This window comes from Delphinus delphis, chromosome 13 (genome assembly GCF_949987515.2).
Source record: "Delphinus delphis chromosome 13, mDelDel1.2, whole genome shotgun sequence".
In the NCBI taxonomy this organism is placed as follows: Eukaryota; Metazoa; Chordata; class Mammalia; order Artiodactyla; family Delphinidae; genus Delphinus; species Delphinus delphis.
The window spans coordinates 21,071,661-21,084,592 of NC_082695.1; the positions used below are offsets into that span (position 1 = coordinate 21,071,661).

A 12,932-nucleotide genomic window follows, 5' to 3' on the forward strand; every position below is an offset into this window, starting at 1 on the left:
GAAATAAACTCACACATATGTGGTCAACTGTTTTTTGACAAGGTTGCGAAAACAAGGATGCAAAAGAATAGATTTGGACCCCCTATTATATACAAAAATTAACTGAAAATGGATTAAAGACCTAAATATTAGCTAAAACTATAAAACTCTTAGAAGAAAACATAGGCATAAAATCATTGTGACCTTGGATTAAGCAATAGTTTCTTAAGATATGGTACCAGAAGCACAGGTAACAAAAGAAAAAACGAATACAGCAGGTGCTTCCAAAGACACTGTCAAGAAAGTGAACAGCAACCTACAGAATTGGAGAAACTACAGGCAGACCTCATTTCATTGCACGTTGCTTTATTGAGCTTCACAGGTACTGCATTTTTTAAAATTGAGGGTTTGTTGCAACCCTGTCAAGCAAGTCTCTTGGCACCATTTTGCCAATAGCATTTGCTCACTTCAGTTCTCTGTGTCACATTTTGTAATTCTTGAAATATTTCAGACTTCATCATTATATTTGTTATGACGATCTGTGATGTTTGATGTTACTATTGCCAAAAGATTATTACACACTGAAGGCTCAGATGATGGTTGGCATTTTTTATCAATGAAGTATTTTTTAACTAGGGTATGAACATTGTTTTTAAAGACATAATGCTATAGCACACTTAACAGACTACAGTAAACATAACTTTCATCTGCCCCGGGAAACCAAAACATTTGTGTGACTTGCTTTCTTGCAATGTTTGCTTTACTTTGGTGGTCTGGACCTGAACCTGCAATATCTCCAAGGTATACCTGTATTTGTAAATTATATTTGAAAACAGGTTTCTATCTAGAATATATAAAGCATTCCTACAACTCAGTAATAAAAAGACAACCCACAGAAAAAATGGGCAGAGGATCCCAATAGACATTTTTCCAAGGGATACACAAATGTCAATAAGCATATGAAAATATGCTCCACATCATCAGCCATCGGCGAAATGCAGATCAAAGCCACACCCACTTCATACCCACTAGGATGGCCATAATCAAAGTGATAGATAATAGCAAGTGGTGGTGAAGATGTGGAGAAATTGGAAAGCTTATATACTGCTGCTGGGAATGTAAAATGGTGCAGCCACTTTGCTGCTTCATGTGAACTATGGAAACTAGGCCAGTGAATCCAGAGTGCTTCGCAAGTTAAGAAATTTAGAATATCCAGGATGTTTCCGTAAGTCATACTGAATGTTCTTGTTGGCAAATTATTCTATGATATAATGCTCTGAGAAGAGAATTCTAAGCTTATTTGGAAAATAAAAGTCGGGAAATGTTTATCTGTTAACCATATTATAAGCGTGATTAATTAAAATGTTTACTTTCATGATATTGTTTAAAGGTTCAGCTTAATTTTCAGAAAATGAGAAGTGGAGATACTATTCACTGACATTTTGCCCTTTAAAAAAACTTTTTAATACAAGATTAGCAAGATATTAGAGCTGTGGTAATTGCATGTCTTTCAGGGAAATAAACCGTGAAAGTTTATGAGTCACGTTAACAGAAAGCCCTGTCAGTTCCACCATTTCCCTTTATCAGTTAATTCTACAATAAACATAAAATCCTCTGCCTAGAGTTCAGAGCACAGCAAGGGAAAGAGGAAAAAGCCAAAACAGAAAATCCAGAAAGTAGTAAGTAGGAAATGTTCAGTAACCTTCTGATCCTCAAGCTCATGACAAGATGTCCAGTGCTTTAGTGCACTGCTGGGACCAGCAGAATTTGGCTGTGGTGAGACTCCTTCTCAGTGGCTTAGTAACTCATCTGTGGTCTTAAAGATTCAGGGATTCCCCAGATATGTTTTCTGGAAGGCGTCTCAAAGCCTTTTTAGTCATTCAAAAAAAAAAAAAAAAAAAAAAAAGACGAAAGCAAGCAACAGCATCATTAAGGGCTTTGGCCCTTTGTGTGGAAGGAGTCACTTGATCGTTCCTAGGTGCCTGGGCAGCTAGTGGAAGCCTCAAGAAGGAACACAGTGTGGGACTCAGGCCCAGTCTCTGAGCACAGAGATTGGATGCCACTTGTTGCTAACATAGATTCAAAGAGAAGAGTGCCATTGCAGCAACATGGATGGACCTAGAGATTATCATACTAAGCGAGTAAGTCAGAAGGAGAAAGGCAAATACTATATGATATCATTTATATGTGGAATCTAAAATATGACACAAATGAACATATCTATGAAACAGACTCACAGAGAACAGAATTGTGGTTGCCAAGGGGGAGAGGGTGTGGGGGAGGGTTAGATTGGGAGTTTGGGATTAGCAGATGCAAACTAGTATATAGAGAATGGATAAAAAACAAGGTCCTACTGTATAGCACAGGGAACCATAGTCAATATCCTGTGATAAACCATTAATGGAAAAGAATATGAAAAAATATGTGTGTAACTGAATCACTTTGCTGCACAACAGAAATTAACACAACATTGTAAATCAACTACACTTCAATTAAAAAAAAAAAAAGTGCCATGCAATGCTTGCTGCTCTGTACCATCCCTGCTTGGAGGAAACCTTGGGAGGAGGCTGTGTGAATGATCACAGACAACAAAACCCTCCTGTGTGTGTAATTCACTTATTTCCTTCCTCTGACCTCCTCATTACTTGACACTTATTTTTGCTTTTATGGATTCTGTGCTTTTATTTTGAGCTTCTCAAAACCTTTTTGGAAGTTGAAGAATATGTATGTATTTCTTAACACATTGTTGTAATAAAAATATACAAACTGATATACATAAAAACAGGTTCTTCATGATTTATGGAAAGCATTATGCAAATTATATTGCATGTGGGTTTTCTTTCAAAAGAATTCTTTGATTACAGATTTTCAAAGAAAAAATGTCATTGTTTGCAACTTATTCTTCAAAAAGAATATTCTAAATGCCAGATGCTCTTTTGTGGCCAGGAAGATGTATCAAAAACATATCCTTCTGTAGAAACCTCAGCATCCTTCTGTGAATTCTAAAAGTTTGAAAAGTCACATACACAATTCTGTATATGTCAGGATCTGGGTAAGAATAGGGGACAGAGAGCTGGGAATTGGGATGATCGCAGAAAGCAATCTGGCATCTACTCAGTCAGTTGTGAAGTCACTGGCATCTTTAGAATACTGTACACAGAACCACTTTTACTGATTTAAAAAAAAAATAAAATCAAAGTAACCATTCTTTGGCCTCCATAGCCAACCTAAAGGAATTTTTCACTTCTCCAGCAGTTGTTTTTACCTAAAGACTAGGAAAAAAACAGCTCTACCCTGTAACCTCTGATAGAAAACTTTAGATGCCAAAATGTTCTCTTATCTTTTATACTCATGTGTGTGCATGACTCCTGAGTAAAAATACAATTCTTGGTTGGTAGGCTAATTTTTTTTATGAAGTTGGATATATACAGCTGTCTTACTAGTCAGTTCTGGATGACCATCCCACTCAGTCTTTCAAGATGTATTAGAGCTTTATCAGTTACTCAAATCTGGACTAATTAACAACTTGGTCAGGTTCTAGATGAAGTTGATGACCTTGCTACACTGTCAGAATAGCTAAATTATCATCTGATATCACCTGCACAGAACTTCTTTATGAGTACGTTTTTCAGATAACTGGTGGTATGCTAAAATAAAACATATTTTGGTTTTTATTTTAACCACTTTGGATGAAAATTTTTCTACTTAAATTAGTAAATTTTTTAATATAAAAGTTTCAGGTTTAAAGAATGGTAAATAGAATAACAATGAAAACCCATGTGCCTACCATCTATCCTAGGAAATAAAACATTATAAATAAAATTGAAACTGCTGGTATATTCCTCCCAGATTATATTGTCTCCGTTATAATTCCCATGCATATCTGTAATAGATTAATTTTACTCATTATTGTTGATGGGTTTTATCTGTGTTGGTGTGTGTAGCCCTAGTTCATTCTTTATATATATATATATATATATATATTTTTTTTTTTTTTTTTTTGTGGCTGCGTTGGGTCTCCATTACCGTGCGGGCTTTTCTCTAGTTGTGGAGAGCCAGGGCTACTCTTCATTGCATTGTGCAGGCTCCTTGAGGTGGCTTCTCTTGTTGGAGAGCATAGGCTCTAGGCACGTGGACTTCAGTAGTTGTGGCACACGGGCTCAGTAGTTGTGGGTCGCAGGCTCTAGAGTGCAGGCTCAGTAGTTGTGGCGCACGGGCTTGTTGCCCCGCAGCGTGTCGGATCTTCCTGGACCAGGGCTCAAACCTGTGTCCCCTGCATTGGCAGGCAGATTCTTAACCACTGTGCCATCAGGGAAGTCCTAGTTCATTCTTTTTCATTGCTCTACTTCATCATTTTCTTCTTGGTGGGTATTTAAGTTGCTTTTAACATTTTACTATAATAACACCCTGATGGACCTTCCCATAGGTCTATTCTTGTACACATGTATGAGTTTCTCTAGAATAGGTATTTAGGAGTTCAACTACTGAGTCATAGAGTAGAAATACCTTTCATAGTTATCAAGTTACTTTCTAAAATGTTTATGCAATTTACAAGCCAGTTGTAGAATGTCTTTCAGTTTGAATTTCTCTGATGTTTCCTCATGATTAGATTCAGGCTGTACATCTTTGGCAGGAGTATCACAGAAGTAATGCTGTACATCCAATGAGGACCTTTATAAAATGGCACATGATTCCAAATTGTCCCATTTCTGATGATGTTTATTTTGTTCACTCCATTAAAATGATGTCTGCTAAGCTTCTTTATGTAAAGTCATTCTTTTTCTCTTTGTAAATGGTAAATATTTTATGGAAAAGTATTTTGAAACAATGTAAAACATTCCGTTCTCCACATCCACCTCAAGCCATGATGGAATAACTGCATCCAGACTTACCACTACAGCTTAATAACAAAAAATCTGACAGAATATGGGAAACAGTAGTTTCTTGACCTTGGATCCTAGGTCATGTGGATGTTGATCTCTCAGATGAGGTGAGCCCCATGACTGCCTCAGCTTGGTGCCCGGAGAGAGTTTCCAGGCCTTATCACAGGGAAGGGGAATTTATATAAGCTCAGAGGTCTTGGTAAGTGAGGCTGAGGATTTGGGGAGGTCGACATGGCTGGAATTCACAGGACAGAGTGTCAGAGAGCAGCAGGGAGAGAGCTCTGGAGATCTGCAAAGGATTCTACTCGAGTCTTCAGCACCTTTGTGAGGCTGGGGATAGAACCACCATAATGAACAGAAAGGACAGTTTGTGGAGCCCACAGGGTTGGGAATACAGTAGTCCCCCCTTATCCGCGGTTTTGCTTTCTGTGATTTCATTTACCCACAGTTAACTGTAGTCTGAAAATATGAAATGGAAATTCTAGAAATAGTAAGTTTTAAATTGCCTTGCTCTTCTGAGTAGCGTGATGAATCTCACTCCATCCTGCCCAGGACGTGAATCATCCCTTTGGCATATCCACACTGTATATGCTACCTGCCTATTAGTCACTTAGTAGCCCCTCTTGGTTATTAGATCGACTATCGCAGTATTGCAGTGCTTGTGTTCAGGTAACCCCTATTTTACTTAGTAATGGCCCTATTGACCTTTAAAGAAATTATTGACAGGAGACCTAGGAAAAAACATAGTGTATGTAGGGTTCGGTACTTTCCTTGGTTTCAGGCATCCACTGGGGGTCTTGGAATGTATCCCCCTCAGATAAGGGAGGACTACTGGAGCTCATGTTCCCAACAGCCAGGATGGAGAAATCTCATAATACATGGCATTGGATTGTTCTCAGAAGGTGATCACCTCGGTGATGGAACTGAATTTGAATTAGCCTTGGACTACAGGCTGCTCTGGTCCTAACCTAACGAAGCTCAAAAGCAAGCCCCAAAGGATCAAACTGTTTCCAAGTAACTTAACCATGTCCCAGAACAAAGTGTAAAACATTTTAAAGGAATACCACCCCCCCACCAAAAAAATCCAGCACCCAACAATGTAAATGTTTCAGCATCGAACCAATAATTAGGGGATGCAAAGTAGGAAAATATGACCCTTAATGAGGAGAAAATGCATTCAAAAACTGACAAGAAATGGCGCCGGTGGTGGAATTAAAGAAACATGGACATTTAAAACAGCACTTACAAGTGTACATCATATATCCCAGAAGGTAGAGGAGAGCATGATGCAGAGTGACGTGGAAAATCTTTAAAAAAAAAAAAAAAAAATCTACGGATGGAAACTATCTCATGTCTCATCAAATTTTCAATTTATTCATTTATATCAGTTTGGACTCCTGGTTTCCTATTTTATTCAATGGATTATACATTGTTACTAGTACTATTTATTTTGATATTCAAGTTGAACCTGACTTGGCCAGTGGGAGCCCATTCAGGTTGTCATCTGTGTGCTTTTGACATGTCCCAAACATTTTTTGAGAGCTTTTTAACTTTCAGATGCACAAAATGTTCCAGCCCTGGAATCAGGCATTTTCCAAAGAGCCCTGGTTCCTTTTAATGAAGAACGGTATCAGAGAGAGCAGCATGTGTCAAAGCCTGAGGCACGAGCATGTTTGGCACATCCAAGAAGCAACAAGAAGGCCTCTGTGGCTGGAGTGAGCAGGGAGCACAGTGGTGGGGTCAGATTACGGAGGGCTTCACGGGCATTAGAAGAGCTTTAGCTTTGAAGGCTTTGGTGCATACACGTAAGGTGAGCCGATGTATGTTATAAAATGGTTGCTGTGGCTGCCATATGGAGAACAGACTGAAGGGAAGAAGGGTGGGAGCAGGAGAGACCAGGGAGGAGACCTGACGGGCCAGTCAGCAGGTGGCAGAGGTGAGAGAGCCAACAAGTTTGCGATGGATTATATGAGACGCTTGAGAGAAAGGAGGAAGGTGAGCATGGCTTCCCTGGTATTGTCCTGAACAGCTGGATAGAATTGCCATTCTACTGAGATGTGAAAGACTTCAGAGGGAAGAAGACTGGGGAGAAAAATTAGGTTGGTGGTTTTTTAACTTTATAGATATTGATGTATAACGCACAGAAGAGTACACAGATTGTACTTGTAGAGCATGATGGGTTTTTACCAAGTGAACCCATCCAGGTAAGCAAGTCCCAGTCTTCCACCACAGAGTAAACAATATCCTAACTTTTAACAGCATCAATTCGTTTTGCTAGTTTTTGAACTTTATATAAATGGAAACATATGGTATATATTCTGTCTGGCTTATTTTGCTCAGCCTTCTATTTGAAATATTCATGCTGTTAACACATGGTTGCCATAGAGTTTTCCATTGTCCGATACACCATCATCAATTTATTCGTTCTATAGTCCAGTTTGTCAACTTTTTATATCCTGTGTAAGAAACATTTGCCTACCTTAAGGTTATGGAGGTAAAGTCTTGTGTTTTATTCTAAATATTTTCCCTAGATTTTCTGCCTTTTAGTTTTGTATAGTCCACCAAAACTTGATTTTTGTGTATGGTGTGTGGAGGTCAAGACTGATTTTTTAAAATATGTATATCCAATCGAACCAGCTCCATTTATTGAAATTTATTCTTTCTCCACTGTACTGTAGTGTCATCTTTGTCATAAATCAGGTGTGTGTGTGTTTCTAGACTTTCTATTGTGTTTGATTCATCTGTTTGTCTAACCTTGCACCAATCCCATTCTGTCTTTATTGTAGCTTTATAATAGAGCTTAATTTCTGGCAGTGGAACTTCTCAAACTTTGTTCTTTTTCTAGACTCCCTTGGATATTCTTGGCTCCTTTGCATTTCCATATAAAATTTAGAATCAGCTTATTTCTACCCACCCCCCTTCAAAAAACCCTTCTGAAGCTTTTATGTAGTTTACACATAATAAAATGTGTAAATTTTAAGGGTACAATTCGATGAGTTTTGTCAAATGTATACACTCACATAATCAACACCAGTCAAGATATAGGACCAGTTCCATCACCCTAGGAAGTTCCATCATGTTTCTTTCCAGTAAATCCCCTTTTCTTCCCAGAGGCAACCTCTCTTGATTTCTATCACCATAAATTCATTTTGATTGTTCTCGGACTTTATATAAATGGGATCATAAGGTCTGAATTCTTTTGTGTTTGACGTCTTTTGCTCAACTCATTGTTTCTGATATTGGCTCCCGTTGCTGCCTGTATCCTTCATTCCTTCTTACTGTAGCACAGTGCCCATTGTATGACGATACCACAGTTCCTTATCCAGCCACCTGCTGACTGCCATTTGGGCTTCCCCATTTGGCGGCTCCTATGAATAAAGCAACTATGAACATTCTTGTATGAGTCTCTTTGTGGGCATCTGTTTTCATTTCTCACAGGCAAATACTGAGACATAGGATTGGGTGGCTGTATATTAAATTTTATGAGAAATTGCTGAACAGTTTTCCAAAATGGTTGTATCATTTTACACTCCTACTAACAAGGTATGAGAGTTCTAGTGGTTCTGTATATGCACCAACACTTGGTGTGGTCAGTCTCTAGCCATTCTAAAGGTGGGAAGTATTTTTTTCATTGTGATTTTAATTTGCATTCCCAGATGACTAATGATTCTGAGCACATTTTCATGTGCTTATTGATCATTTGTATATCTTCCTTCATGAAGTTTCTGTTCAAATCTTTCATCTTTATTGTTTGATGTTTTATTGTTGGTTGCCGGTGATATAGATATTCATTCCAGATACAGGTCTTCTGTCAGGTAAAGTTACCATGAAAAATTATCATGAATATTTTCTTCTAGGCTCTGCTTGCCTTTTCATTTTCTTAGTGATATCTTATGAAGAGCAAAAGGTTTTAATTTTGATAGATTACAATTAAGTTTTCTTTTGTAGTTAGTTGGTGCTTTTTGTGTCGTAAGAAATCTTTGCCTGACTTAGGGTCAAAGAGGTATTTTCCTATGAATGAAGCTTTATAACTTCACCTTTTATGTCTAGGTTTATGATCCATTTTGAATTACTTTTTGAGTATGGTTTGAGGTAGTCATTGAGGTTTTATTTTTCTAAATGAAATGTAGTTTTAATGCCATATGTTGAAAATACTGTTCTTTCCCCTACTAAATTACCTTGGCACCCTTTATTGAAAATCAGTTAGCCATCTACATCTGGGCCCTTTTCTCTCTATATATATTTCTGGATTCTTCTCTGTCTACTATTTGTTTATATGCCAAAACTACATAATCTTATTTACTATAACTTCAAAGTAAATTTTGAAGGCAACTTCTTTTTCAAGTTTGTTTTGACTCTCCTAGATTCTTTGCATTTCCAAATAAATTTTAAATTTAACTTGTCAGTTTCTAATAAAAAGTCTGCTAAGACTTTTTCCTGTTAATATTTTCATTGCAATTGTGTTGCCTCTATAGATAAGTCTTGGGAGAATTGACATCTTAACAATATTCAGTGTTCCATTCATCAACATCTGTCTCAGCTTATGGCTTCTTTAATTTTTGTCAGCAGTGTTTTCTCATTTTTAATACAGAAATCTTACTTGCCCTTTGTTAAATTTATCCCTAAGTATTTTTTATCAACTTTATTGAGGTGTAGTCTACATATTATGAACTGTAACCATCTTGACTGTAGAGATCAATGTGTTTTAATCAATTTATGTTTATTGACCTAATGGTAAACAGAATGGGTTTTAATTTTGTTTTCTAGTGTTTGTTGCTAGTATATAGAAATACAATTGTATTTACATTTGGTTGTGATGTCACTTAAAATTCTTTATTCTTGAAGAGTTCATAGCCTCCTTTTTCTCTATATTATTGGCTTAAGAGACCAGTCCAGACCACTATATGTACAAATAAATTAGAATAAAAATTCATATCCTTGGTCACACTGACTGTGTTGTGGCTGCTCAGTAGCCACATGTGCCTAGTGGCTGCTGGATTGGACAGCCCAGCTCTTCATCATTGCAGAAAGTTGTATCCAAAAGCACTGTGTGGAGTGATGGGGTGGCCCCACCTTGGGAGTTACCTCACTGTTTACTCATGGTATTGTATAACCCGTTCTGACAATCTCTGTATTTACAGTAAATTGAAAGTTACATACCTATATTTAAAAGCTTAATTAAATGCAGATTACACTTTTATTTCAGGTCTACCTCATATGTGATGCTATGTGGTTTGTACTGCATTACAGAGAACTAAGAATTGACCACTAGCTTTTGCAACATTTTGGATGTAGCTCCTGATCTTGTGTTGGGGACAAAAGCGTGATTTGAGGGGGTGGTTTAAGAGAGAAGAGGAAGAGTGGAAGTGGTGACACTGAGTATAGAGCAGTCGCTTTGTTCTGAAAGAAGCGGAGAAATGGCATGTTTGCAGGACGGGGATATGGGGCCACACGGGAGAGATCACAGCACGTTAATATGCTGATAGGAATGATTCACCTGAGAGGAAAAATCAGTACGGGAGAGAGAGGGAGGATTATTGACACGCTGTCCTTCAGCGGGCAACCAAGAGCGGGTCTAAGCAAGTGGAGGTGTAGGCCCTGGAGAGGGGCCCAGATGTCTCCACCTACAGTGATGGAGGGGCAGGCTGAGCGTAAGCCACAGGAAGGGACGTGGGGCTTCTCTTCTGATTGATTCTATTGCTTTTTTTTTACATCCAAGCATCCAAGATCATAGAGGCCCCTCACTGGATGGCCTTAGACTTAATGTGTTCTTCCATTTCACGTGTGTTTCTTATTCCTTTGCTGTCGTTTCCGTCTTCAGTTTGCCTCCTCTACAGCCTTCCTTCCTGCTCTACTTCTGACTTGCTCCTTTTATACCATATGTTCAAACATCCACAGCTCAGGCCATTAAATCGAAAGGAAAAAAAAGTCCCATTTAAGTTAACCCAAGTGGGAAGTAACTGAACATTGAAGTGGAGAGCAGCCTGGAACTTAGCTACTTCAGGGACTTTGTCTCCCTCAAGGCACCTTTGCATCTGCTCTTTTCTCCTTTCTCCACTGCTGGCTTCCTCTGCTCACTCAGTTTTTGCACCTTTGCACCTCTGGCCTGCACATGGCCGTGCTGGCCACTGACCTCAGTTTACATCCCTACCTTTGACTTTGGCTTCAGCTGCAGAGACCTGATCTAGACCTGGACTGAAATCATGAGAAAAGGAATCTGGTCGCAGGGGTTTTTCCTAAGGTTCTGACCTCCCACAGGATTGGTGGCCCTGCTCAGGACTCATCAGCTGCAGCAGGAGAGTAGAGTCCTTCCACATAGAACACCTCTGCCTCCATATGCTGTCTCATCCCTCAGGCTGAGTCAAGGCACTTCTTAGCCGGGGCACTGGGTGGGGAGGCACAGTGATTGGCATTTTCATTCATCAAGCTGTTTCGACTATTTGTAATACAGGAGAGAACAGAATCTAATTAAGTGAAGTGTACAAAGTTTATTTTATGGACTTTTTAACATCTATTTTAACTTTCTGCTTGTTTATTTTTTATTGGCTACATCCTATTTATCACAACAAACCCTCAGCAAATATTTGTAGAATGAATGACTTTCGAAATGTTAGGTAAGAACTGCCTCTTTTTTCTTAATTACATTGCAATTTTATTTTATATTTGCATTTTTGGTTCAAAAAGAAAATGGCTACAACTTCAGAAAGATCTGGGGACTTCCCTGGTGGCGCAGTGGTTTAGAATCTGCCTGGCAGTGCAGCGGACATGGGTTTGAGCCCTGGTCCTGGAAGATCCCACATGCCGCGGAGCAACTAAGCCCGTGCGCCACAACTACTGAGTCTCTGCTCTACAGCCCACAAGCCACAACTGAGCCCGCATGCCACAACTACTGAAGGCTGCGCACCTAGAACCCGTGCTCTACATGTAACAAGAGAAGCCACCGCAATGAGAAGCCCGCGCACCGCAACAAAGAGTAGCCCCTGCTCGACGCAACCAGAGAAAGGCCCGCGCACAGCAACGAAGACCCAACGCAGCCAAAGATAAATAAATAAAATAAATTTATTTTAAAAAAAGAAAAAGAAAGCTCTGTATATGGAAAAAAGGTCAGACTTTTGGCAGAATGCTGCCAGACAGATCAGAATTCAAACTCATTTACCTGTCCGAATTAACTAAAAGGGCAGACTTTGAGCCCTACTATTGGGACTTAAAGTTATTTTAGAATTTTAGAACTTCTTATTTAATATAAATATATTGAGAATATTTATATATTTAAGAACATTTGTTCCCTTAAGCCCAAATGCACAATTGCTACAAATCTAATAAATATCTTGAGATTGGATGCAAATTCATTTGGGAGGCAAAATGTTTCCTCGATGCCAACATGTCCCTTTAATGTATTTGGATCCAGATGTTTCGGCCTTATTTGCTGGAGTGGATGCAGCATTAGACTGTCAGTTCCCTGTTTGCCATTATTTAGTATTAGAGGCTGTTAAGCATGCATACTGATTGGGAAAGTTGAAGAAAGGCTTTAAATTGAAAAAGGTACCAAGCTGTGGTCTTTGTCCAGACATCCTGAGGTTAAAAACAACAAAACAAAGTGACTATAAATAAAGCATTAGAATACTAATATTAAAAAGCACCACAGGGCTTCCCTGGTGGCGCAGTGGTTGGGAGTCCCCCTGCCGATGCAGGGGACGCGGGTTAGTGCCCCGGTCCAGGAGGATCCCACGTGCCGCAGAGCGGCTGGGCCCGTGGGCCATGGCCGCTGGGCCTGCGCGTCCGGAGCCTGTGCTCCGCGGCAGGAGAGGCCACGGCAGTGAGAGGCCCGCGTACCGCAAAAAAAAAAAAAAAAAAAAAAGCACCACAGTAGCTAAGAACAGTCTTGGTAGTACCTGTCTTTCATATTAGCTGTCAGTCATGGTCCCCAGCACATAACTAGATCTTCACTAAGGGCCAGTCTCTCCTTCAGGGAAGCATCTAACAAAGCATGTATTCCATAACTGAACATGCAAATTCTCGAACAATAACAGATAATATAAATTATATTTCCTAAGGTAATAAACACCACAC

General features: G+C 39.2%; 1 long non-coding RNA gene across 3 annotated transcripts in view; it reads left to right on the plus strand.

The window, feature by feature from the left end:
- Positions 1-12,932, plus strand: part of LOC132435976 (uncharacterized) — a 55,468-nt gene that overhangs the window by 29,001 nt on the left and 13,535 nt on the right. Inside the window, exon 2 of one of the 3 annotated variants that reach the window (XR_009521691.1) lies at positions 11,547-11,965. The exons of the other annotated variants lie outside the window; for them this stretch is intronic. This is a non-coding gene — a long non-coding RNA (uncharacterized lncRNA). The remainder of the gene's footprint in view (positions 1-11,546; positions 11,966-12,932) is intronic. 3 annotated transcript variants of the gene reach the window in all.